The following is a 16674-nucleotide window of genomic DNA, read 5'->3' on the forward strand; positions in this document are numbered from 1 at the left end:
TTTAGACCTAAAGACATCTTCAGATTGAAAATAAGGGGATGGAGAACCATCCATCATGCTAATGGTCAACAAAAGAAACCTGGAGTAACCATACTTCTATCAGACAATCTAGACTTTAAAAGAAAGACTGTATCAAGAGATCCAGATGGGCATTATATCATAATCAAGGGGTCTATCCACGAAGAGACCTAACAATTGTAAACATTTATGCGCCAAATGTGCAAGCACCCAAATATATAAATCAATTAATCACAAACATAAAGAAACTCATCGATAGTAATACCATAATAGTAGGAGACATCAACACCCCACCTGGACGGATCACCTAATCAAAAAATCAGCAAGGAAACAAGGGCTTTGAATGACACACTGGACCAGATGGACTGAACAGATATATACAGAACATTTCATTAAAGCAACAGAATATACATTCTTCCCCAGTGCACATGGAATGTTCTCCAAAATAGACCATATACTGGGACACAAATCAGCCCTCAACAAGTACAAAAAAATCAAGATCATACTGTGCTTATTTTCAGACCACAACACTATGAAACTCGAAAACAACCACAAGAAAAAATTTGGAAGGGTAACAAATACTTGGAGACTGAAGAACATTCTACTAAAGAATGAATGGGCTAACCAAGCAGTTAAAGAGGAAATTTAAAAGTATATGGAAGTCAATGAAAATGATAACACCACAACCCAAAACCTCTGGGACGCAGCAAAGGCATTCATAAGAGGAAAGTATATAGCAATACAGGCCTTCCTAAAGAAGGAAGAAAGATCTCAGATACACAGCCTAACCTTATGCCTTAAAGAGCTGGAAAAAGAACAGCAAAATAAAAGCCAAAACCAGCAGAAGACAGGAAATGATAAAGATGAGAGCAGGAATTAATGCTATTGAAACCAAAAAAACAGTACAACAGATCAATGAAACCAGAAGCTGGCTCTTTGAAAAAATTAACAAAATTGATAAACTATTAGCCAGTCTGATCAAAAAGAAAAAGGAAAGGACCCAAATAAATAAAATCAAGAATGAAAGAGGAGAGATCACAACCAACACAGTAGAAATGCAAACAATAATAAGAGACTATTATAAGCAATTATATGCTGATAAAATGGGCAGTCTGGAAGAAATGGACAAATTTCTAGAAACACTACCAAACACTACCAAAACTGAAACAGGAAGAAATAGAAAATTTGAACAGACCCATAACCAGTAAGGAAATCGAATTAGTAATCAAAAAAACTCCCAAAATCAAGAGTCCATGGCGAGATGGCTTTCCAGGGGAATTCCAAAAAACATTTAAGGAAGAGTTAATACCTATTCTTTTGAAGGTGTTCCAAAAAATAGAAATGGAAGGAAAACTTCCAAACTCTTTCTATGAAGCCAGCATTACCTTGATTCCAAAACTAGACAGAGACCCTACTAAAAAGGAGAAATATAGACCAATTTCCCTGATGAACATGGATGCAAAAATCCTCAACAAGATATTAGCCAACTGGATCCAACAATACATTAAAAAATTATTTACCACGACCAAGTGGGATTTATACCTGGGATGCAGGGCTGGTTCAATATCCACAAAACAATTAACGTGATTCATCACATCAGTAAAAGAAAGGACAAGAACCATAGGATCCTCTCAATAGATGCAGATAAAGCATTTGACAAAATACAGCATCTTTTCTTGATAAAAACTCTCAAGAAAGGAGAGATAGAAAGAGCATACCTCGAGATCATAAAAGCCATATACAAATGACCCACCGCTAATGCTAATATCATCCTCAATGGGGAAAAACTGACAGCTTTCCCCCTAAGGTCAGGAACAAGACAGGGATGTCCACTCTTGCCATTGTTACTCAACATAGTATTAGAAGTCTTAGTCTCTTCAATCAGACAACACAAAGAAATAAAAGGCATCCAAGTCGGCCAGGAGGAGGTCAAACTTTCACTCTTCGCAGATGACATGATACTCTATATTGAAAACCTAAAAGATTCTACCAAAAAATTGCTAGAATTGATTCATGAATTCAGCAAGGTTTCAGGATATAAAATCAATGCACAGAAATCGGTTGCATTACTATACACCAACAATGAAGTGACAGAAAGAGAAATCAAGGAATCAATCTCATTTACAGTTGTGCAAAAAACCATAAAATACCTAGGAATAAATCTAACCAAAGAGGTGAAAACTCTACACACTGAAAACTATAGAAAGCTTATGAAAGAAATTGAAGACACCAAAAAAATGGAAAAAGATTTCACGCTCCTGGAAAGGAAGAACAATTTTTGTTAAAATGCCGTTACTACCCAAAGCAATCTACATATTCAATGAAATTCCTATCAAAATAACACCAGCATTCTTCACAGAGCTAGAACAAATAATCCTAAAATTTGTATGGAACCAGAAAAGGCCCCGAATAGCCAAAGCGATCTTGAAAAAAAAAAAACCAAAGCAGGAGGCATCACAATCCCAGACTTCAAGCTATTTTAGAAAGCTGTAATCATCAAGACAGTATGGTACTGGCACAAGAACAGACACTCAGATCAATAGAACAGAATAGAGAACCTGGAAATGGACCCACAAACTTATGGCCAACTAATCTTGGACAAAGCAGGAAAGAACATCCAATGGAATAAAGACAGTCTCTTCAGCAAGTGGTGCTGGGAAAACTGGACGGCGACATGCAGAAGAATGAACCTGGACAACTTTCTTACACCATAACACAAAAATAAACTCAAAATGGATGAAAGACCTCAATGTATGACAAGAAGCCATCAAAATCCTTGAGGAGAAAGCAGGCAAAAACCTCTTTGATCTTGGCTGCAGCAACTTCTTACTCAACACGTCTCTGGCGTCAAGGGAAACAAAAGCAAAAATGAACTATTGGGACCTCATCAAAATAAAAAGCTTCTGCACAGAGAAGGAAACAATCAGCAAAACTAAAAGGCAACCGACAGAATGGAAGAAGATATTTGCAAATAACATATCAGATAAAGGGTTAGTATCCAAAATCTACAAAGAACTTATCAAACTCAACACCCAAAAAACAAATAATCCAGTGAAGAAATGGGCAAAAGACATGAATAGACACTTCTCCACGGAAGACATCCAGATGGCCAACTTGGACATGAAAAAATGCTCAACATAACTCATCATCAGGGAAACACAAATCAAACCCACAATGAGATACCACCTTACACCTGTCAGAATGGTTAACATGAACAACCCAGGCAACAATAGATGTTGGCGAGGATGCAGAGAAAGAGGATCTCTTTTGCATTGTTGGTGGGAATGCAAGCTGGTGTAGCCACTCTGGAAAAGAGTATTGAAGTTCCTCAAAAAACTAAAAATAGAACTACCCTACGACACAGCAATAGCACTACTAGGTATTTATCCAAGGGATACAGGTGTGCTGTTTCAAAGGGACACATGCACCGCCATGTTTATAGCAGCACTATCAACAATAGCCAAAGTATGGAAAGAGCCCAAATGTCCATCGATGGATGAATGCATAAACAAGAGGTTGTGTACATATATACCCATACATACATACACCTACAATGGAGTATTACTTGGCAATCAAAAAGAATGAAATCCTGCCATTTGCAACTATGTGGATGGAACTGGAGGGTATTATTATGCTAAATGAATTTAGTCAGTCAGAGAAAGACAAAAATCATATGACTTCACTCATATGAGGACTATAAGAACAAAACAGATGAACATTAGGGAAGGGAAACAAAAATAATATAAAAACAGGGAGGGGGACAAAACAGAAGAAACTCATAAATATTGAGAACAAACTGAGGGTTACTGTAGGGGCTGTGGGAGGGGGGATGGGCTAAATGGGTAAGGGGCACTAAGGAATCTACCCCTGAAATCATTGTTGCACTATATGCTAACTAATTTGGATGTAAATTAAAAAAAAAATAGAAAATAAAAGAAGTTAAATAAAAGAAAATAGACATTGGCTGTATTTTCTGTGTAAGAAACTTAATATTTAAATGTTTTAATAAAACATGACAGAGATATATTACATAACTGAGAAAATTATAGGATATAAAAATGCTTCAAAATGAATAGGGAAAAAGAACTTTGGTGAACTAAGTTGTTTTCTGATAAATTTAAGCTTTTGTGAGTGAATGTAGGCTTTTATCTATATGGTGGTCATTCAATTACACAATGCAAAATTGGAAGTTACCAGACAGCTATATTTTACTTCATTCAAATATCTGAAAATGGCACCCAATCTGTTTTTGCTATAATTTTATGGATTTTTTGTGCTTATTTTATATGAAAGTGATGTCCAAGAACTGCTAAAGTTATGGGAAGAATACCTAAAAGTTAAGTGCTTACACAGCCATATGTAGTGTAAGTCACATGAAGTTTGTTCTTCATGTTTTCTGAGTATATTTAAAATAATGATACATGACCTGTTTGATGGTTCTGAACATTATTTCTTATACTTTGTGGTACTTTTTGACATACTGGAGGGGACTGGCTTGTGAAAAGCACCCCCCCCCACACACACACACACACATACACGCACAAGAATATGTAATGATAAAACTTAGTGACACAAAAATGGTCCTAGTTAAGGAAAAAAGAATATACTGTGGAAAACAGAATGAATTAAAAGAGTGCAGTTTAGATAGAGGGAGAGAGAGGAGAATTTTAACAAAACTTGAGAGAGGTTTATTAAGTATTTAGGGGCTCTGTGACACCGGATTCCCTGATTAGTAGGGAAAAACAATTTTGATGGTAAGAAAGGATTTCTCTTTTTTACTTTTGGGTGACTAGAGCATCTTCTGCAAACTCTGGAGTCAACTGAAAGTCAGATGGGACAAGTTTTAAAAAGAGGAAAGAATAATTTCAGGCCTCAAAAGATAGAGGGACAAAATGCTAAGTTAACAATACTCTTTGTTTTGACTATATGTAATAGCTTACTGGGGATGTTAAAATTACTGACCAAATTGTAGCCTATAAATATTCATATAAAAACAGAATAAAATAGGGCCAAATAATCAAAATGACAACTCAGATTTACTAACTTTAATTCATGGCTTAAAAAAAGAAATGGAAAATGTTCTTTGTCCCTACTGAGATGACATCATTAAAGAGGAAACTTCTTCCACTTGAGTTGGGAAAACCGTCGGTTGAGTTCAGTATCACAGAAAGTAGTGAAAAGGATGGGCAGCAGGGTAGCCGGCTAGTAAGGGGAAGGATCAAAAACTAGCAAGAGTAACCACTGGGGCCCAAAACATGAGTCTGCAGCAAGAGGAACTTCCAAATCTAAAGAGCAAAGCTTCAGCAGTGTCGGAGGAGGCAACTTTGAGATGGGACCAGAACCAATGGTTGTGACCACTTGGGATCCTCCTAGGTGTTACAGCAAACTACTCATATCCCTGAGTAAGGCAGATTAGGTAAAGTTTGCTATCCCTCACAGCAGCAGGCTGGTGGAGATGAAGTCCAATGATAAGCCTGAAAGAAGGAGTAGCCAAAGCCAAAAACCCCAAATGGGAACAGTAATATATGAAGAGAAGAGAAATGTGCTTTATCTATTCTGAGCTACTTAACAGTCTTCTGTATGCCCTACCATTTCACTCATTATCCCATCATGTTGAGAGCATGGGTGTTTAAAACAAGATAGCCTCAGACAGCATAGTAGCTTGAGATATCTAAGAAAAAGGTACCTACTTCTTTGGGTCAGAGATTTCACATGTCTAAAGGGAAGGGGTAATGCCTTAGAATGACTGAGGTGCAGGGCCTCAGAGAGTGTCCTGGGGGCACAAAGTAAAGGCTAATTTGTTTGCCCTTTGTCATGCTCTCACCTCTGCCAGGAAGTACTGATCTAACAGTTCAATCCTGATGAGGTTATTTACCCTTCAATTCTCAGTTCTGATCACTTCCTCAGTGGACCCTCATTCCAACTCTCATTTTGGATTAATTCCATTTAGTTTATACTGTTACTAGAATTTGATATTATAGTTGGTTGTTACAATGTTAGTCCATCTCATTAGGTAATAAGTTTCTTGAAATCACTGACTATATCTTATCAATAACTGTAACCCAAACCCTGAACATAGGGCCTAGAATAGCATACTCATTAATGCTTTGCTGAAATGATTTGAATTAAATGCATGACAACTCACATCAAAAAGTCTTGCCTTATTTACTTTATTATAAAGCCCCAATCTGCCTTGTACTGTCACACTGGTACTTACTTTGCATGCTTTAGCTTGTAACTCGGATGCACTGCAATGTCTGTTTCTTTTCTGGACAGTCTTTGAGAACACAATTTAAGTCATCTGATTTTTCAGAATCCAGGCATCCACAGTACCAAGCACATTTTCAGTGCCCAATATGTGCTCATTGAGAACTTAAATAAATAAGTGGCTGGATGGTTGAATCTATTAAGACAATAACATTTAAAAACTAGGAAAATGACATGTAATGAATGCCTACCTTTTAACCCAGGATTTATACATTTGGTATGATATAAAGCATAATGCATTTTTCATTTATGCTTTAGTGAACCATAAAAAGAAAAGGCAAATTATCAAGTATAACTTCTTTTTGATCTATTAGCTGGTTAATGTTCATCATCTTCAAATCGAGTTTTATGTTGACTATTATTCCTATTTCATGACTAATATATTTTACTGACAGATTATTTTGCACAGTGGATGGTGGCAAGAAAACTAAATTTTCTTCATCTTAATAGTTTATTCATTTGTTTGTAAAGACAATTACCATGTCAATATATGTTAGCACTAACACAGGCTTAAAAATGTTCTATTTACTGTTCAGAATGTAATAATATCCTGTCTACACAGATCATGATTTAAGTTGTATCTCCTCAAATCTAATATGGTCCTGTCACACCTCAGCTTAGAGCTTACTGTGATATAGTTAATGAATGTGGAAGAAATCAATATAGGCTTCTTAGCATGGCCTACATGGTCTTTCACAGTCTCATTTTAATTCATCTCCAGCCTAATTTCTTAAACGTCCTGTCATTAACCTCTGTAATAGCCACCCTGAACTCCTCACCATTCTCTATATGTGTCAGATTCTTAAAAAAAAAAATCTACCTTTATTTCCTTTTTCTTTCTCTATTTTCAGTAGAGATCTTTCTTCCACACCCACTCCTATTTCCCTATTCCAAGGATCTATCTTGTTCTACCTGGACACTGTATATCTCCCCATTGGTCTACCCACATGATTTTTAATTAGCTTTCCATGGTGTATCCAGGATATAGTTACAAAATTCTGAAAATTGTTCACAATACATTACAAAATTCCAGTTGTTCATAGGATGAGGACTAACCAACATGACCTGCCCCACTTCTCCAGTCTCCCCAAATCCCATCTTCATTTTCATTATCTATGCTCAACCACCTTGCTTTCATTGCTTTTTTTTCATTTGCTTCAAATATCATGCTCCCTTAACAGTACCATGATGCTTCCTTTACCTGGGAATTTCTTCTGGCATACCCTTTTCCACTTAGTAAACTCTTATTCATCTGTCAAATATCAATATAAAAATCATGGCTTTGGTTTTCCAGTTTCTTCTTGGATTGAAGAGCTGTGGAAAGAGTTCTGTTATCACCCTGACAAAACCAAAAATCCAGGCAAAATGCAAATTCATCACTTTTCTTGAACCAAAGAACTGAGGTCTCGGCACAACCAACTAATGTCCAATCTAAGGAGAGACTAAAGCCTGAGGGAATAGGTAGGACCTGAGCACTTCTCCACCTGGGATGATGTAGCCAAGCATGATACGAATAAGGCAGCTTGACATGTTAACAAATTAACTGCTGACTGCACATCAGTGTGAAGTTTGGAGACCTCAGGTGCTGTGTGTACAGGGGGGAGTTCACACTTGTAGATTTCTCCACATGCATCTCATAAGATATTCACAAAAAATTGGTGAAAGTTCTGGGGAAGGGTCTCTCATGGTGCAGGGTTGGGGGAGGGGAACGGTAATGTCAGCAGGAGAAGTGCAAGCCTCATTTAAATACTTCTTCCCCATCTGCCCTTACAGACCTTACTGTGGTAAAAGAACAATACACACTGCAGTTTTTAGGGCATTAGTGAAAACTAGTGAAAAAGTAATGGGGGACAGATCAGAATACTTGTTTATCCGGAACTACAACTGGAATAGGGATGAATATACTTTACTACTAGACTAAAACTTAATGAGTAACAGGTGAACAGTTCTCCTGCAAGAGGACCAGGATAGAGCAAGACTGGAGAGGAACTCTCAGGAACACTGAAAGGAGAAGACCTAAAGCTGAGGATGAATCAGAAATGATAAAACCATGTAGAAAACCATCCCCAACCTGAACACAAATTATCTCCAGAGGAATTAGGTGACCAAGGTGCACTGAGGATAGCAACAGCAACAAACAACCAAGCCAAGGCCACTTCTGTTTAGATGGCTTCAAATCTACACAATAAGGTCTAGCAGAAGGAAAGGCATGCTAACTTCTAGACCCCCCCCCAAAAAAAGTTGTTTACTTCAGTCTCTACTGTCTTAGAATGTCCAGTTTCTTTCTACAAAAGATTATGAAGTTTATGAAAAGGCAAATAATGAACAATGCATTTCCAAAAGACAAAAAATAATCAATAGAACCAGGCTCATATCTGACATATATATCAAAAAGCTATGAGCAGAATGTTAAAATCAATGCTATACAGTTGGCCCTTGAACGACATTGGTTTGACCTATATGGATCCACAGAACATAGATTAAAAAAAATTCACAGCACAGTACTATAAATATATTTTCTCCTCATGATTTTCTTAAAACATTTTCTTTTGTCCAGCTTACTGTATTGTAAAAGTACAGTATAAAATGCTTATAACATAGAAAATATGTGTTAATCAGTGGTTAATGTTACTGATAAGACTCCCAGTCAACAATAGGCTATTGGCCTGCAGATCACTTGTGGAGAGCTTTGGGTGTCTCTGGGTGTTCCAAATAGTCTCTCATGGCAGCGAAGCCCAAGCTTGCCCAAGCCCAAACATTTGCTGATGGAATCAGCAAGATGGGTTTTAGCAGCTGCTGGAGTCGAGTTTGATGAAGAATTCTTAGAAACGAGAACAGTGGCAGAAACTCCAGGATGGTAACCACCTACTGTTCCAACAAGTGCCGATGGTTGAAATTGATGGAATGAAGTTGGTGCAGACCAGAAGCATTCTCCAACTACATTGTGGAGACCATCATCTCTTTGGCAAGGACCTCAAGGAGAGAACCTGATTGACATGACTATGGAGGGGATGCTAGATCTCATGGAACTGATTGCTGTGCATCCTTTCCTAAAACCATATGATCAACAAGAAGACATGATAACATGGCCCAGAAGTCTATAATTAGATACTTGCCCATGTTTGAAAAGGTGTTTTTTTTTTAATTTTTTAAATGTTTTATTTATTTTTGAGACAGGGAGAGACAGAGCATGAACAGGGGAGGGTCAGAGAGAGAGGGAGACACAGAATCTGAAACAGGCTCCAGGCTCTGAGCTGTCAGCACAGAGCCCGATGCGGGGCTTGAACTCACGGACCGCGAGATCATGACCTGAGCCGAAGTCCGCCGCTTAACCGACTGAGCCACCCAGGCGCCCCTGTTTGAAAAGGTTTTAAAGGATAATGACCAAAAGGTTTCTTGTTGGTAATTAGCTAAGCCTTGTGGGTGTGATTCTACTCTAAACCATTCTGGCTCTGGAAGAGGAACTCCCCAATATCCTGTCTGAACCTCCCAGAGTTCTGCAGTGGAACTAAGTAATATTGCTACAGTTAAGAAATTCCTGGGGCGCCTGGGTGGCGCAGTCGGTTAAGCGTCCGACTTCAGCCAGGTCACGATCTTGCGATCCATGAGTCCGTGAGTTCGAGCCCCGCGTCAGGCTCTGGGCTGATGGCTCGGAGCCTGGAGCCTGTTTCCGATTCTGTGTCTCCCTCTCTCTCTGCCCCTCCCCCGCTCATGCTGTGTCTCTCTCTGTCCCAAAAATAAATAAAAAACGTTGAAAAAAAAAAAAAAAAAAAAAGAAATTCCTTGAATCTGGCAGCATGAAGAAAGCTCCTCTGGATGACATCTATTAAGAAACATCTACATCTTTATGCTGTAAAACATCACATTCATCTGTGAGTGAGAGCTAGTCCCTAGAGATTTCTGTGTCCACCATAGCATTTGAACTGATGCCAGGCTGTCATGATCCCAGCTCTGTCATGGTGCTATGTATAATTGTCCCTAAGTTGGGTGTTTCATGTCAAGATCTTTGCTAGAAACATTGACATGTTTTTGTCCAGTGAATAATTGTTTTGAGGTTTTTCTGAGAACTTTTTTGGAGAGGCTGGCATTTAACTTAGATCTGATGTAGTTCCTCATTTCCTGATGACAAAGCTGAGTAAGACCTCATGTTCTCCCTTGAGTTTCTGTGTCCTCTCCTTATCCCATCCTAAATGCCCTCCAGTCTCTTCTTAATTTTTAGTGTTTAATAACAACAGAATATCTAGTGAATAACTCCTCTCAGCTGTAAAACATCCATGGTAGCACCGATTGTAGTCAATAGTAGCCTAAATAAAGAATTTACAAACAACCCCACCTTCCACGGTTGGCTACTGGGAGGAGTCAAAAGTTATATGTGGACTTTTGGCCACACAGGGGGTTGGTACCTGTAAGTCCCCCTTATTGAAGTTTCAACTGTAATATGATAAAGTGACTAATAAAAGAAGTGGACAGTGTGCAGGATCCGATGGGTAATTTTAGCAGAGAAATGGAATCTATATGAAAGAAACAAATGAAAATGCTAGAAGCAAATAAAAAAACATGATTAAAGATTAAAAATGATTCCTATGGTCAACATACCCTGCCCCCACAAAAAAGAGGAAAAGACAAAAAAAAATCAATGGCTTTGAAGATAGGTAAAAAAAAAAAAAAAAAGGTATAAAACTAGAACAGAGGATCCAAGGGCTATTGGACAATATTAACTGGTTTAATAAATGCATTATTCTTGGAATCCTAGGAGGTGAAAAGAAAATGAAGAGGAGAAATATTTGAATAATGGCAGCAAATTTTCCAAAATTAGTCATACACACACACACACACACACACACACACACACACACCACACATATCAAGGCCTGTTATATTCAAACTCCTGAAAATAAATGAAAATGAAGAAAACTTGAAGGCAGCCGGAGAAAAAAGACACATTAAACAAAAAGACCAAAGAGTTACAGCACACTTCTCATTTCAAGCCATGCAAGCTAGATACAATGAATTGCCATATTTAAAGTGCTAAAAAATAAATAAATACTGCCCACATAAAATCCTATACTTCCCAAAATATCTGTCAAAGTGAAGGAAAAAATATCTGCTTTCATTTACTCACACACTCACAATTTATTTCTAGTAGACTTGCACCACAAGAGATATTAAGGAAAATTCTTCGGTAGAAAGAATATGAAACCAGACAGAAAGGTATATAAACTAAAAAGAAGGATGAAGCTTGACGTGGAATAAATGAATAAAAGTATAGAATTCAGTTTTTTTTCCCTTACTTTAAATAGCTGTAATAGATAGCTTTGTCTAAAGCAAAAAACAGTGATATATTGTATGCTTAAAGCATACGTTAAAAGTAAAATGTATGACCTAAATAGCACATGGGATTGGAAGGAACAGTTGATATATTTAGCTGTAAGCATCTTGCTCTACACATTAAGTGATATAATATACCTGAGTAGACAGCATTAATGTAACATAACGTATAGTGTAAGACTCTGTGCAAGGGTTTAAACCCTAGGAACAACTACTAATTCTTTTTCTATGTTATAAATAATTCCATAGTAGAGACAAAATAGGATTATAAAACATGCTCAACTAACTCAGGAGAAGGCATTAATTCTGTTTATTATATACACTTATATTGCTTTATACACTTATTTCAGCTTATAAAAACACATTTTTGAGTGATTTATTAGCTGAACCCATTTTTTCATAAACTGTAAGCTCTGTGGAAGCTGGGACCATATATGTTTTCCCTTAGATTATATCCCAACACTCTGGCATGCATAATAGGCTCAATAAATATCTGTTGAATAAATGAATATAATCTACTTGCCTTTGCAAACAATTTTCTCTATCTCAAATGGCCTTGGTCTATTTCTCTGCCTGGAAGTTTCTAGGCTTTCAAGACATGATTAACTACCTTCTCTTGTTTTGTTAATTTCCCATTCATAGGATACTCTTACTCAGTACTTAATTTCTGTCAGCACTTAGCAAGGTACTGGGGGGTTGGAGGTATCCAATTATGAGAAAAATGTGCTCCCTATCTTAAAAAAGTGCAGCATAGTTTACCAACACGATAACTAGGTAACCAATTAGTAATGCAATGATATTAGTGTAAATATACTTAAAGACTTCTGTTGACATTCAGAATGTGAGAGCATACAGAAAACAATTACTATGAAAGACTACATTATACTACTTTTTAAAAACTATTAAGTAATCACAATTGGAAATTCCTCTTGTTGCAAGTCTATCTATTGATAGTTTTATTTCTGATTTTTTTCTACAAACAGATTTTGTCTAGTTTTAGAAAAAAAGTGATTAAATGACATTTGTATAATTTTTTTTAATTTTTTTTAATGTTTATTTATTTTTGAGACAGAGAGAGACAGAACATGAACAGGGGAGGGTCAGAGAGAGAGGGAGACACAGAATCGGAAGCGGGCTCCAGGCTCTGAGCTGTCAGCACAGAGCCCGACGCGGGGCTCAAACTCATGGAGCGTGAGATCATGACCTGAGCCGAAGTCAGACGCTTAACCGACTGAGCCACCCAGGCGCCCCGACATTTGTATAATTAAGTACATAAGTTTTTCATGTTTAGCATAATTTGTAATTACAGTGTACACAAAGTGTAACCTGTAGATGCCGCTGAGCTCTGATATAGTTACATATTAATTATTCTGTTAAAATTAGCTACAAAAGGAATCACAGAGGGGTGTTAGATTTCTTTGAAATCAAAAGCTAAAGATGTAAGAGTACAAACGGACAATTAGTGTTATTATGCAACTTTTAATGTTCCCTTTAATGTAGGGGAAGAGTAACACCACATAAGGACTATTTTAGGGGAGGACTTCTTCCTTTTGCCCCTCTTTTGCCTGTTTTTAAAATATATGAACAATAACATATAGAACTTTTAGAGTGCTAGTACATCCTAGGTTCCCGCTGTGGCAGCACTGGAAATACCCTTTAGTAAGGAAATCTAAGACCTAGGGGTGACTCCTAGAGAAATACAAAATGAAATGTATTCCTACTTCTTATCGTCAGCTTTTCTTGCACAAGATGAAGACTTCAATTACTCTCCACTATGCTTCAAAATTTCAACACTACTGGCCTGTCACCTGTCATTTCCTTTTAACTCACTCTTATTTAACAAGTATATATTTAAATTTACCTATATGTATTCCTTTTGTAAAAGGAAATGAAAACAGACATTTTAATCCTGAAAAAGATTAGCAGATATTTATCCAGTGATGTATAAGATGGATGATACACATCAATAGCAGGTGGAATTTATTCTGGGAATGCATAATTTGGAGAGAAATCTGTAGTTTTAAATACCTATAATAGAAAAGAAAAGCATAAAAATTAGTGATCTAAGTCTCTACCTTAAAAGTAGTGAGAAAGGAAGTAATTTAGCCCAAAGTAAATGCAAGGAAGGACAAAATAAAGATAATAGAGGGGTGCTTGGGTAGCTCAGTTGGTTAAGCATCCAACTTTCTGTTTTGGCTCAGGTCATTATCTCACAGTTTCATGAACTTAGGCCCCATGTCAGGCTCTGCACTGGGAGCATAGAGCCCGCTTGGGATTCTCTCTCTCCCTGTCTTTTTCTGCCCTTCCCCTGCTTGTGCTGTCTGTCTCTCTCAAAAATAGATAAACTTTTAAAAATATCAAAAAAATAAATATAATAGTATAGATCAATTAGAAAACAGACAAAACACGGTGGAAATAAGCAAGTCACAAAATTATTTCTTTGAAAATATTAATACAAATCTCAAAATTAGCAGAGAAAGAAATTACATTAGAAACCTAAATGGAATATCATGATACCTTACAGAAATTAAAAAAGAAAGCAAGAGAATACAAGAACTACTTTATACTAATGATTTTACCAATTTATGAAATCAATTCTTTGCAAAACACAACTTACAAACACAGAGTTAAGATAAATAGAAACTTGAGTTACTTTCTCATATCTAATTGCCTTAAAGAAATTGAAAGAAAATTTATTTTAAAAATAAAAACAAAATGTTAAGAACCAGATATATTTTTTAATGCTGAACACTAGCAGACATTTGAGAACCTCTTACACAAAGGCTTTAAGAAAATAATGGGGAAGAAAAACACACGCCAACATGTTTGATGAGACTGGCATAAACTTGGTATAAAAATCTGGCAAAAACATTAAAAGATATAAAATCATAGAACGACTTTATTCATAATAAGGTGAATGCCATTGTTAATTTCTATGGTAACCCTAAAAATATCTATGTAAATTCCATGTTAGTAGAGAGGGAAAATGGAGAAAAAATAGCCCAAGGGAGAAAAAGAAATACAGAAGAGAGGTGAAAGAAAAACACAGAATATGAGTACATTTTTCATTATGCTAAGTGTGAATTGATACAATGTTCCATTTAAAAGTTTAAAAAAAATCAAACTAAATGAAAAAACTGAAAATGTATACTACAAAGACCCTCTTAAATGACAAGGTTGAAAATAGAAAATTGAAAAAATATGAAGCACTCAAGTACTAACCAAAGAAAGTTGAAATCACTTTATTAATACTAGACAAAATAGATTTAAGCCAAAAGTACTCTAGAGACAAAGTGAGTTACCTCAAAATGATAGAAACTTAAATTTGCCAGAGCAATAACACTTTCAAATTTGTTTTTGCATAACACCAAATGTAGAAAGCAAAAAATTTGAGAGAATTAGAAAAAAAATGGACACATCCATAGTTATAAGGTGAAGAGCTCTCTCAAAAAATAAGAGTAAAGCAAAAAATTTGAGAGAATTAGAAAAAAAATGGACACATCCATAGTTATAAGGTGAAGAGCTCTCTCAAAAAATAAGAGTAAAGAGATTTGAGCATGTTTGAAGATTTGACCTAATGCACGTTAATAAAGCACCATGCCAACAACCTCAGAATACACAGTATTTTTTCTTAAATTTGTTTATTTAAAAAAATTTCTATGTTTATTTATTTTTGAGAGAGAGAGGGAGAGAGACAGAATATAAGTGGGGAAGAGGCAGAGAGACAGAGGGAGACAGTATCTGAAGCAGGCTCCAGGTACCCAGCCGTCAGCACAGAGCCTGACGTGGAGCTTGAACTCACAAACCATGAGATCATGACCTGAGCCACCCAGGCACCCCAGAATACATGGAATTTTTAAGTGCACATGAGATACATACACACAGAGTACATTCTCTTACTAAAATGAAGTTTACCTGGGAGTTAAAGACTATCTAGAAAATGACCATATATTTGGAAACAGCACACTTCTAAAATACCCATGGGCCAAAGGAGAAATTATAAGGAAGAAAAAATATTTTGAATTGAGTAATAATTAAAATATTACATAGCAAAAGTTGTGAGATACATCTAGTGCTATGTTTAGAGACAAACATATCTTAAGTAGTAAAAAACAGAAAATTAGAGAAATTATAAAAAATAACTGAATATTAATGATCTGAGCGATTAGAAAAAAAACGGCAAAAAAGTTAAAACAAATAAGTAAATAAACAATTCAACTAATTAAAAAACAGAGTTTCAGCATAAGGAGAAAACAATTTTCTTCTATTCACACTCACACAAAACACTTAGTTCTATGACTAGATGTGTGGGTTTTTCCCACACCAGTGAATTCTCTGACACCAGATAGGTGTCCTACAGTTTAGTTCTGATCCTACCTGGAATTAGCATCAGTTTGTACCAGTTAATGGCTCAGTCCCATATGATTGCCCCCATTTCAGAAACCAGTTGCAAGTACCCCGTTGTCAACTGTATTTCTGACCAACTAGCTATAAACTGGAGTTCTCATAACCCCTTCCTTGAGTTCAGTAATATGCTAGAGTAGCTCACAGAACTCAGGGAAACACTTACACTTAACCAGTTTATTGTAAAGGATATAATAAAGGATACTGATGAACAGCCAGATGGAGAGATAACAGAAGTTCTCACAGGTGAGGTTCAGGCAGGTCTTTAGCTTGGAAGCTTCTGACCCTATGGAGTTGGGGTGCTCTATCCTACCAGAATGTGGATGCATTGACCAACCCAGAAGCTGTCAGAACCTCATATTTTGGAATTTTTATGGAAGCTTCATCGCATAGGAATGATGGATAATTAACTTGATTTCCAGCTTCTCTCCCCTCTCCAGAGAATGGGACGTAAGTCTCAGACTTTCAAGCTTTCCATCGTGACTTGGTCTTTCTGGTGATCAGCCCTCATCCAGGAGCCCACCAAGAGCATTAGAACAAAAGACATTCTTATCACCCAAGAAATTCCAAGGGATTTAAGAACTGTGTCAGACCCTGCTACTCAGGAAATTACAAAGGTCTTAGGGGCTCAAGAATCAGGGGCAGAGACCAATATTT

General features: G+C 36.6%; 1 pseudogene; it reads left to right on the forward strand.

Moving 5' to 3' along the window:
- Window positions 1-9050: 9050 nt before the first annotated feature.
- Window positions 9051-9430, forward strand: LOC109271846 (glutathione S-transferase A4-like; annotated as a pseudogene).
- The last annotated feature ends 7244 nt before the right edge of the window (window positions 9431-16674 follow it).

Source organism: Panthera pardus, unplaced genomic scaffold, assembly GCF_024362965.1.
Source record: "Panthera pardus isolate Hobbes unplaced genomic scaffold, ASM2436296v1 HiC_scaffold_11, whole genome shotgun sequence".
NCBI classification, from domain to species: Eukaryota; Metazoa; Chordata; class Mammalia; order Carnivora; family Felidae; genus Panthera; species Panthera pardus.